This window comes from Ornithodoros turicata, chromosome 1, assembly GCF_037126465.1.
Source record: "Ornithodoros turicata isolate Travis chromosome 1, ASM3712646v1, whole genome shotgun sequence".
NCBI classification, from domain to species: domain Eukaryota; kingdom Metazoa; phylum Arthropoda; class Arachnida; order Ixodida; family Argasidae; genus Ornithodoros; species Ornithodoros turicata.
In genome coordinates, this window is record NC_088201.1 from 198,930,880 (window position 1) to 198,940,658 (window position 9,779).

A 9,779-nucleotide genomic window follows, 5' to 3' on the forward strand; every position below is an offset into this window, starting at 1 on the left:
TTCTTTCCCGCATTCCTCCTCTCCCAGGCGCATTCTCTTGTGGATCGAGCAACTATGCGGGCTGCGCGGCTGGCCCCTGCTAAGTCAGTGGTGTTGTGCAACACCTAACAATGCTCATCATTGCCATAGTCAGCTGTGAGGGCGATGCCGCCTGAGTGTCGCACGCTCAAGGCCACAGGGTGTCTGGTGGAGTCTGAAGACTGAAGAATTACGTTTCTCTTCGTTGCAGGCCTTCGGACAACCCGCAGTGATGAACAGCTTTTTGTCTGTAATTCGTTTGCTACGCTTGTGCAGGCAGCTATGACGAGACGTGGGAAATGCGTTACTCAGTATCGTTATATCCAACGCCTTCCCGAAAAGGATACACGTTGTTCGAAAGAGCGAACGTGTCTGGCAACCCCATTATAACATGGACTCAACTGGTACACCCGCACCTGCAGCAAAAAGCTGCGAGATCACGCGTCGTGCAAGTAATGCGCGTCAGCGTCACTCGGATATCGTTCGTTTTGTTCTTGCGAAAATGTCGCTGGTTACTCTAATGGCAATGGAAGGGACGAGTCAAGTAAAATACATACATTAGCAAAAATATGATACGTACGATATTTATTAAATTATTATTTAATACTATCATATATATATATATATATATATAATATTTGGTTGAAGAATCGTCTGTTTTGTAAACCTAGGTCCCTTGAAGCGCGGACTGTTGAGGCACAGGTCCGTCACCGTGACAAAAGTGTTTCGCTCAGCTGTACTTTAGGAGCGGGAGAAGTTTTGTGGTCATATGTTCTAGTAGTAGAAGGTGAAAGATATTCCGTGCATCCCCTGAAATAGGGAGATAGTTATGACCATCGGTACCCCCCCCCCCCCCCCCGCTCCAGATAGGAAGGTATTTGGAGCAAGTTACTTTGCGCCAAGAAGGAGCTCGCGCAAAGACCGCCCTACGCGTTTCGCAGCTGCGCGCCGCTACAGAGTGATTTCTTTCTCACATTCGAGCATGCATAAACATGCAAAGTACATAACCACCAACCATAATGCTATTGCCCGCCCATCTTATTCCCTCTCCGGCCCAGCTCCACATACAATACATCCTGAGTCAGGAGGTCCACTCCATGGAAGAGTGTTTCATCTACCCATGTTTTCCCCTTAACACAGCGTACGTTCCTTCTCGCGCCCAGAGATCCAAACAACAGACATACACATTTGTGCAAGTGAAAATATTTTATCAATCTAAAGTATAGCAATCAGCATAGGGAGGTGTAAAATTGAAACGAGCAATTTCTGCAGGCATCATTCACATCCTACACACACACACACACTACAAATTTTATGATATTGTAATATCTGCAGTTAAACCAATTTAATATCAAATGGATAGATTCGATAACTCGAGCGCGCAGACAATCACCTCCGCAGAGCAGATAATATTTATTAAAAAACCTTCAGGAACACAACTTTTAATTAAGGAAGAGATTCTGAGTACATATAATAATAATTATTGTACCATAACAAGTCTGAGCTTCTTCTATGTGACCTCCATCTTCACGTTGTAAATCAACATAAAAATCATACATGTAAATAATTAATTATTCCATGCTCAAATCATTTCAGTGCTACTAAATACAAGTATTTTCGATTGAAGGGCACAACAGCGGGGCACGCCGCACCATCCAGGGCAGCACTAATTAAACAAACAATAGTTAACACTGTCAGAGGGACATCATTAGCAAAACTTTTAATTAAAGAACCTGTAACTTCGAAGCCTGCTATCAACACGACCTGAGCTAGGAAGAATGCCGAGGAACATGAATTATATATGAAGTACAATTTGCATTGATGTGAAAGATGATGCAGACCTCACTTTCTTGTGCATTCAGAATCATTACATGTACACACATTAAATACAATTCCGACACACATTCACGCATTTTGCCGAACATTTCCATTAGAAGAACACAGTGACACACTCATGCACACACACAAGCTCAGATAAACTTATTTCGTGACCCCAGTCCGCTAGAACCGGTTTCACCTCTCCTTTCACACATCCCTCTTTCACTCCCTTATGAAAATGATTGTATAGAGTTTGTAAACAAGATCATCCGCCTAGGCGATGGCAGTAGCTCGATAATCTTCTTTTGTATTTCAAAAACCAGAAAATTTCCATTTATTTTACCGCTACATCCCTCCCCACTGCATGCCATCCCACTCCAAAACGCAAAAAGAAAAAAAGAAAACAAAAAGAAACCGAATAAATACGTAAAATAAACAGAAACAACAGGGAAACACTTACAGACGCACACGCCTATGACGTGTTTGCAGGGGAACAGATACTGGTAGAACACGCAACCAGAAGGGGGCGGGTGATGTAGGGGGAAGGTGCGGTCAGCCTGCTCTGAAGTGGCGGCTCGGTGCACCCAGGGGAGGGAGAACGGGGAGGGTGAAAGAGGGAGGAGACAGATGATGGTCGCACAGGAGAGGGAGGGCGTGCTAACCCTCTTGCTCTGGGTAGTCGTAGAGGACTACCCACCACAGAAAACATGCGAGCATCCCTCAGAAGTCTTCATTGGGAAGCTCTCTGAACCACGGTAACCGCCAGGATTATTGGCGAAGTTACCCCATCCAACCAGAAGCCTAGGCCACATGTGGAGCCGTCCTAGCTCTAGATGCAACCACACAGGTTGGGAGAGCACGCATAGATTGTTATTTCGGTAGCGAATAAGAGTCATTAAAAATATTTCCTCCAACTGGTTAATATATTACTGCATTAAGGACTGCGTTTATTACTCAAATTACTCGAACTAACCCAGCACAATCTCCACGCCAAATTAATGCCAGCCCCGTACTATACGATTAGCCACTGCTATCAGTGAGTTACACTTGGTTTAAACGATGGTATAGACAGTTGAAATAGGTACAAAAATGGTACTTCCGCCCTGGTTTACCTTTTTTATACATACGCTTTTTATACCTTTCCCTCTGACAGTGTAGAAGCAGCAGTTCGTCAAGTGCAACATTAAAAAGCACTAAACGGTAAATGTTCACGTTGCCTGAAGTGATAAGTCACAATATTGCTATGAGCATTTGTATCTACGTCCATACATGCACAAATCACGTGTACTAGTTGTTCTTCAAATGTACAGCAAAAATCAAGTAACACATGTCTGTCACTAAGATCTTTTGGGGCAGCTAGTATTAGCTCCGAAGAGACTGTATAGAAAATATATACATTCTAGAGTCTGAATCCTGTATAGAATGTGTATAGAGTTTAACAGTTAAAAACCCTATACAGCTTTTGTCTATTTCCTATGCACAAGATTGACACTAGACACGATAGATAGATTCGCTACAGGTCCTGTATAGAAACTAGAAAATCATTTTTATAAGGGCTCTTTCCTCGAAACGCGCGGGAGATCTCCCTCAATCCCTACGACGATTCCCTCCCAAAGTCAAAATACATATTAGGTGCCATCATTATTAGAGTGAAGGATGATATCAAACCACAACTAACTCCATAAATGCAACGACTGATCTTGCTGTCATATTAAGGCGATATTTTTTATTATCCAAATTGAACAATATACAATGATCACAAATACTCTATATGTAAGCATCTTCAAAGTGGCCAATTCGAATTTTGTTGTAACTCACACTCCCTTTTTGTTTGTTTGTTCATCAGATCACCATCACAAATACGTGTAATGAAATAATAACTATCTGCTTATATTAATCGAAGGCTACCAAATACGAATCTATCAAGTGCAGAAAAAAACACAGGAACATATAGACAGATGGAAGATTATAATCAGACACGCAGAATCGTAGCAACCATTATCGTTTGTCATTGCTAGAAGGAACAATAATTCTCAACCTATATTAATGGAAAGCTACCAAATACAAATCTGTCAAGTGAAGAGCAAAACACAGGAACACGTAGATATATGGAGAAAGTCTGGAGGAGTAGAATCAAACACACAGAATCGTAGCAACAATTATCAATAGTCAATGTTAGAAATAACATGCTAACAGGGGAACATCGAATAATCGTTAAAGGGATAGAATCATGCCGAGCAGTCATAGCAATCAATAGTCAATGCTAAAAACTGTCAGAGGGATATTATTAACACAACTTTTAATTAAAGAAGAGTTAACTTTTATGCATGCTGTCATTGCGACCTGACCTTGGGCGAACACACCGCCAGACGAATTTCTGTAGCAGGACAGTTTTTATCAATATGAAAGAGGCTACAAAGCCTACATTATTTTGCATTCCGGATCATTACATGTGCACAGATTAAACGCAATTTTGACTCACATTCTTGGATTTTGTTGAATATTTCCATGAGAAGGACACAATAGCATACACACAGAGACAAGTTCACTGTCCCCCAGTCCCTACAGAACCGGTTTTCCCCGTCTTTCCATTTGTCCCTTTCCATTCTTTTCTGGAAACCTGCGGGAGAGGTCCCCCACCGCAACCTATGGGAACCTATGGTTGCGGTTGGGGGTGCTTATAGCAATATCAGTGGGCTGAAGGATGATATCAATGCACAAGTAACGTCATAGATTTTTCAACAATACAATGGGTGAAAGCAAACGACATGGTTTAATTGAACGTAGAATCCCCAAGTGAAGAAGTTGTAACACAAAGTAAACATCATCGCTTTTCTTTGCTTTTTTTCTCTGTAGCATTCATTATCACTACAAATGAATATACTGATACCGTTTTTTTAACGTCATGGATAAACAACCGCTTCACATGTATCGAATCATTATTCTCACCCTTAATCAGGAGCATAAATTTGAAAATGAAAGAACATATGAAAATACATCTATAAGCTTACCTTTATTTTTTTTAGAAGTTTCATGGCTTCGAAGACTATTTCAAGACAACTGCCAAAATAGTTCAATGCATAATTGAAAGAATGAGCATGACCTCATTTATCAACATATAATGTAAGGATCACTGTCCCAAATTTACACCACACGATGCAAATGCAACGAAAGCAGGCATTTTCTGTGTGTTTGTCTAAAATTACTACATCGTCTCCTTCTAACGAAATCAAATTCATTTGGATGATGGGCAAAGTTAGAGCAGTTTACAAGAAATATATGTGAGAACACTATTTCGTCTGCACGCTAATTCCAACACAGGCCTCGACTGTGGCGTTTAGGGAGCATCTCTATGAATCTCTGTACGATTTGGAAAATATGATTAATAATTATGTTTTCTCCTTGTAATGTAATCAAATTCGCTTGGTTGATTGGCAAAGAAGTGGAGTGATTTTCGAGATTCCAGTTGAACATTCATCGACTTGCTATGTATAGAGAAAATAATCTATACTCGTTTTTTTTTCGGCTGTGGAATTTTTTAATTTCACAGTTGCTTTAGAACCTTCACAAAGCTTTCGCTCGTCCCCCCTCCTTGTCCTGTTGAGTCCATATGCTGATGTAAACAGTTCGTGCTCATATAGTATTGGTTGGTCTGTTTTGACACTAAAAAATATTTTCGATTGAGTTATTTTGTTAAGTTTGAAACATGATGGTAATGTGTACAGAAGAAAAGCATGAGTTTGATTTGTGTGTAGAGAGAATTTAATCGTCATTCTGTGTACCGATACTCCCCGACATCAATTACTTCCATCCTTGGGGCGTTTGAAGTCGTAAAAGACCGTACATCTCCACGTTCTATTGTTGACGGGATGGGGAGCTTATGGTCAATTGTGTTGTAGCCAGCTAGAAAGGTTTTGTCTGTGCCCTCTCACAACTGAGAAAAGGTTGCTTGCACGCAGTGAGGAACACCTGAGAGAACACGTGGGCTTTGTAGGAATATTTACAGTCCAGCTCGTTCTTGTAGGTCAATGAAAAATACATGTTTGTTGCTTAGATATGCATATGGTTTGTCATTTCACCGCCAGAAAATCAGTCCCTGACATAGGATGTTTATGGCTGTCTAAGTATACAAAAAAGAGCTTCCCTTCACTAAATGGTCATGTTCGTTGCTCTCATTTTGCCTGCTTTCGTTGCATTTGCATCGTGTGATGTAAATTTGGGACAGTGATCCTTACATTATACGTTGATAAATGAGGCCATGCTCATTCTTTCAATTTAATTTAATTATTTCTTCAAATTTATGCTCCTGATTAAGGGAGAATAATGATTCGATACATGTAAAGCGGTTGTTTATCCATGACGTTAAAAAAAACGGTATCAGTATATATACAATTTGTAGTGATAATGATTGCTACAGAGAAAAAAAGCAAAGGAAAGCGATGACGTTTACTTTGTGTTACAACTTCTTCACTAGGGGATTCTACGTTCAATTAAACCATGTCGTTTGCTTTTACCCATTCTATTGTTGAAAAATCTATGACGTTACTTATGCGTTGATATCATCCTTCAGTCCACTGATATTGCCATCCCAGTTGAAAAAAACGACAGAAAAATACGACAAACAACAAGGCTGTCGTACATTGGGACCTTGTCGTCTGTCGTAGATTCCTGTCGTGTGCAGGTTCGTCGTAGATATCTGTGGTGTGTCGTTCTGTCGTGTGTTGTAGATGCCTCTCGTGCGTCATTCTGTCGTCTGGTGTACTTTGTCGTGTCGTATGAATCGTGTTGCTGAGTCATTCACATCCAGCATCTGCAGGTGGCATAATGCTGCTCTCTCAGTAACAAGTGTCGACTATGTATAATTGCATGCAAACGTGCAAGATGAGGGAGAACCTGTGTATGAGCAAGAGTACATCTATTTATTATCTCTTCGCTTACAAAACTGATACATGCACTGTTCACTGTAGCAGGATGTACGGGGCCTCTTGTAGCCTGTACGAAAGAGAAAAAAAAGAGACTATATCAGTGTCATAATATGACAGCATTTGTTAAGTGTCATATTCGTATATCTTTCATATGCCATTTTATGCATGCAAACCAGGAAAAAAGCTAGACCTTGATAATAAACAAAATTATAAAAATGTGAGGACATTACAATCATCTGGTACAGCTTTTGCCATGGCTGCTAGAGGGACTGGGAGTGGAGAGGTGCTCAATCAGGTCTTATCGGAATCTGTCAAAGTAGTTTTTAGTTAATAGAAAGCATAATTTGACTTGTAGTTACAGTACATGACGCTTTAGCCCCGGGCGAACTACTTGTTAGAAACTTTTTTTGTCGATTTCATACTGCTGAAACCCTGAACACATGCGCTCTGAATTGTTACTGTTCAAAACATAAGGAGCTCACAAGCATTTACTATACTTTTAAAAAGTGGGATATGCAGCCTACTGCACAAGCTTTTTTGACTATCAGATGTTTGTAACCATGTAATTCTTACCCGTGACATTTATTACTAAAAGTTGCGACAAATTATTCTCCTGTCAAATTTAGCAGAAATTACACTTCAACACACTTGCACAAGTAATCCAGCATCTTTCTCATTCGTGGCTTCAGTATTTATTGCTAGTAAGAAAACGAGAAAAAAAAAAGGTCCCAGTCACAAAAACACAGTCATATCTGGTCAACAGCACCCGTTAGAGCGGAGCAACAGTGTGACGTAGTGCATGTATGTAGCTCTAGTGCATGTACACTTAGCTTTGAAAGTTATCTCAATGTTTTCTGACAGACAAAGAATGCTAATCATATGTATATATTCACAAAATTTGCCCAAAAGTATTTACCCACCAGTAAGTGCAACATGCAGGAAGACATCAAAACTGCATCATAAAAATCACTTGTGAATAAAAACCACATGTACATTCATAAATAAACTTGAAAATAAACAAGTTGGCGCTGCTAGCGTACATACGCAAAGTTCTGCTTACCACTTTGAAAAACTTTTGAAGCGATGGCCTTTTGCAGCATATGATTAATTTGCGCCAGCGTTGCACTTCTGTCTGTAAACGACCCATGTCTTCTTTTTATTTCGAACTCTCGTGGTCTTTGTTCACTGATTTTCGCGGAATCCAGGGGCAGAAACAGTGTCTTCTTCTGCATGCCTTCGTGCAGTGCTTGTTTCTCCTGCCTTGCCTAAAAGCCGCAAAGACGACATGTTTCGATCACCGAATACTGGTGTACACCGTGCGACGAGCGAAATCTGTGACCCCTATTCACTTCTAATCAGTCACTAGAACACCAGAATAATTCATTTCGTGGTGCAATAGAAGTGCCGGTACTTATCTTTTTTTCTTCTGCAAGTGGCTCGTGATCCACTTTACATCTGCTTCAGCGCCGCTCATTCATCCTGCCTTTTTTCTGGAATTTTTTACGACAAAGAAGTAAGAAAACTTATTGAAAATGATCTGTCGAAACCACCTTACCTGTCGTGTAACATGTGTCGTCTCGTCGCATTCCAAAATGCCCCGAAAAACTTTCGTTTGTCGTAGTATTCTATTGCGTGGAAGGTCACAATTGTATTGTGCTCGACGACATGCTTTTCCGATTCGTTCTCACATTGAATAAATAGGAACATAACTGCAAACTTGCCAACGAAGGGAACCGCACCGAGCGACACAAATAATAATGGCGCCGTCATGTTCAGAAACTGCCAGAAACAGAATCAGGATCAGTCCTACTACGCGTACAGGTGGCGCGTTATGTTAGTCGTCATAGGAAGCCACACGGAGAGGAAATATCCATTACGAATTAATGTGCGCATGGGGTTTAAAAAGGACCAGTACATTAAACTAATAAGAACTAAATTCCTACAAACTTTCCTAGCACATAACTAATAGCATTTTGGAAAATTTCTTACGTAAATCGAGTTATTTTCAGGAAAACCACGCGTCAAGTTTTCCATGTTTCGTTGTACTTAAAAGGTAACTGTTCACTAAAGGAACGTTTCTTGCTCATGTGTCGTTGTCTTTTATCTCTGTTGACTGTCTTACAACAAGGCGAAGAGTAACGCGCACGAAATCCGATTTCAAGTGTATCGTCGTATCGGGGAAGCTGTTTTTAGTGCCGGTATTTGCTGTCTTTGTCCTTGTGTGTGTGTGTGTGTGTGTGTGTGTGTGTAGTGCCGTCAAGCATAGATGTAGTGAACCGTGTGAACGTCATTTTGTGAGAGAGGATGCCAGTGAGTCCGCGCCCTTAAACCATTGTCGGCAACTCTGCTGTTACCGGCACCCAGAGCCGGGCACAAGCAAACAAATGTGACGACACACCAAGCTACCAATAATAAAAGCAATTATAACAACATCAATAATAATATAATAACAGCAATAATAACAACACAACAGCTGTCACTTCGTGTTTTTTTTTTCCTTTTCTCGTTTTTTATTACGTGCCACATTCCCATGCTGTTTATCGCACGACAAGTACCTGTCGCCACAGCGAGATCGACCATCTGCGGTGGCGGGAAATATGTCTGCTGTACTACAAAGCTGCTTGTTGTACAGCATCCATTTCTGTCGTTACTACAGACTCTTTTGTACTTACAACAAGACCGCCTGTCGTAACGACAGAGCAGTCTGTCGTGACGACAAACGTGTACGTCACACGACAAAAGTGTTTGTCGTTACGACAGGCGCTCCTGTCGTAACTACAGACTTGTTTTGTAGTTACGACAGAAGTTCTGTCATGACGACAGAAATTTCTGTAGTGACGACAGAAGTGCCTGTCGTACGACAAAAAATCCTGTTGTCACGACAGACATCTCTGTCGTATTTTTCGATCGGGATGCAACATCAATTTCGGCTTTGAGGAAACCCTAGGTTGCGGTGGGGGACGTCTCCCGCTAGTTTCCAGAAAAGAATGGAAAGGGACAAATGAAAAGACGGGGAAA

The 9,779-nt window shown here is 40.9% G+C and overlaps 1 long non-coding RNA gene across 2 annotated transcripts; it reads right to left on the bottom strand.

The window, feature by feature from the left end:
* Positions 1-6,740: 6,740 nt before the first annotated feature.
* On the bottom strand, positions 6,741-8,509 carry LOC135375122 (uncharacterized). 2 transcript variants are annotated; one of them, XR_010417165.1, is made up of 3 exons: positions 8,317-8,509; positions 7,822-8,251; positions 6,741-6,828 (listed from the first exon to the last, which is right to left on the bottom strand). It is a non-coding gene; the product is annotated as an uncharacterized LOC135375122 (long non-coding RNA). The 2 variants fall into 2 exon arrangements; XR_010417166.1 differs by lacking the exon at positions 6,741-6,828 and adding an exon at positions 6,928-7,069.
* Positions 8,510-9,779: the final 1,270 nt, after the last annotated feature.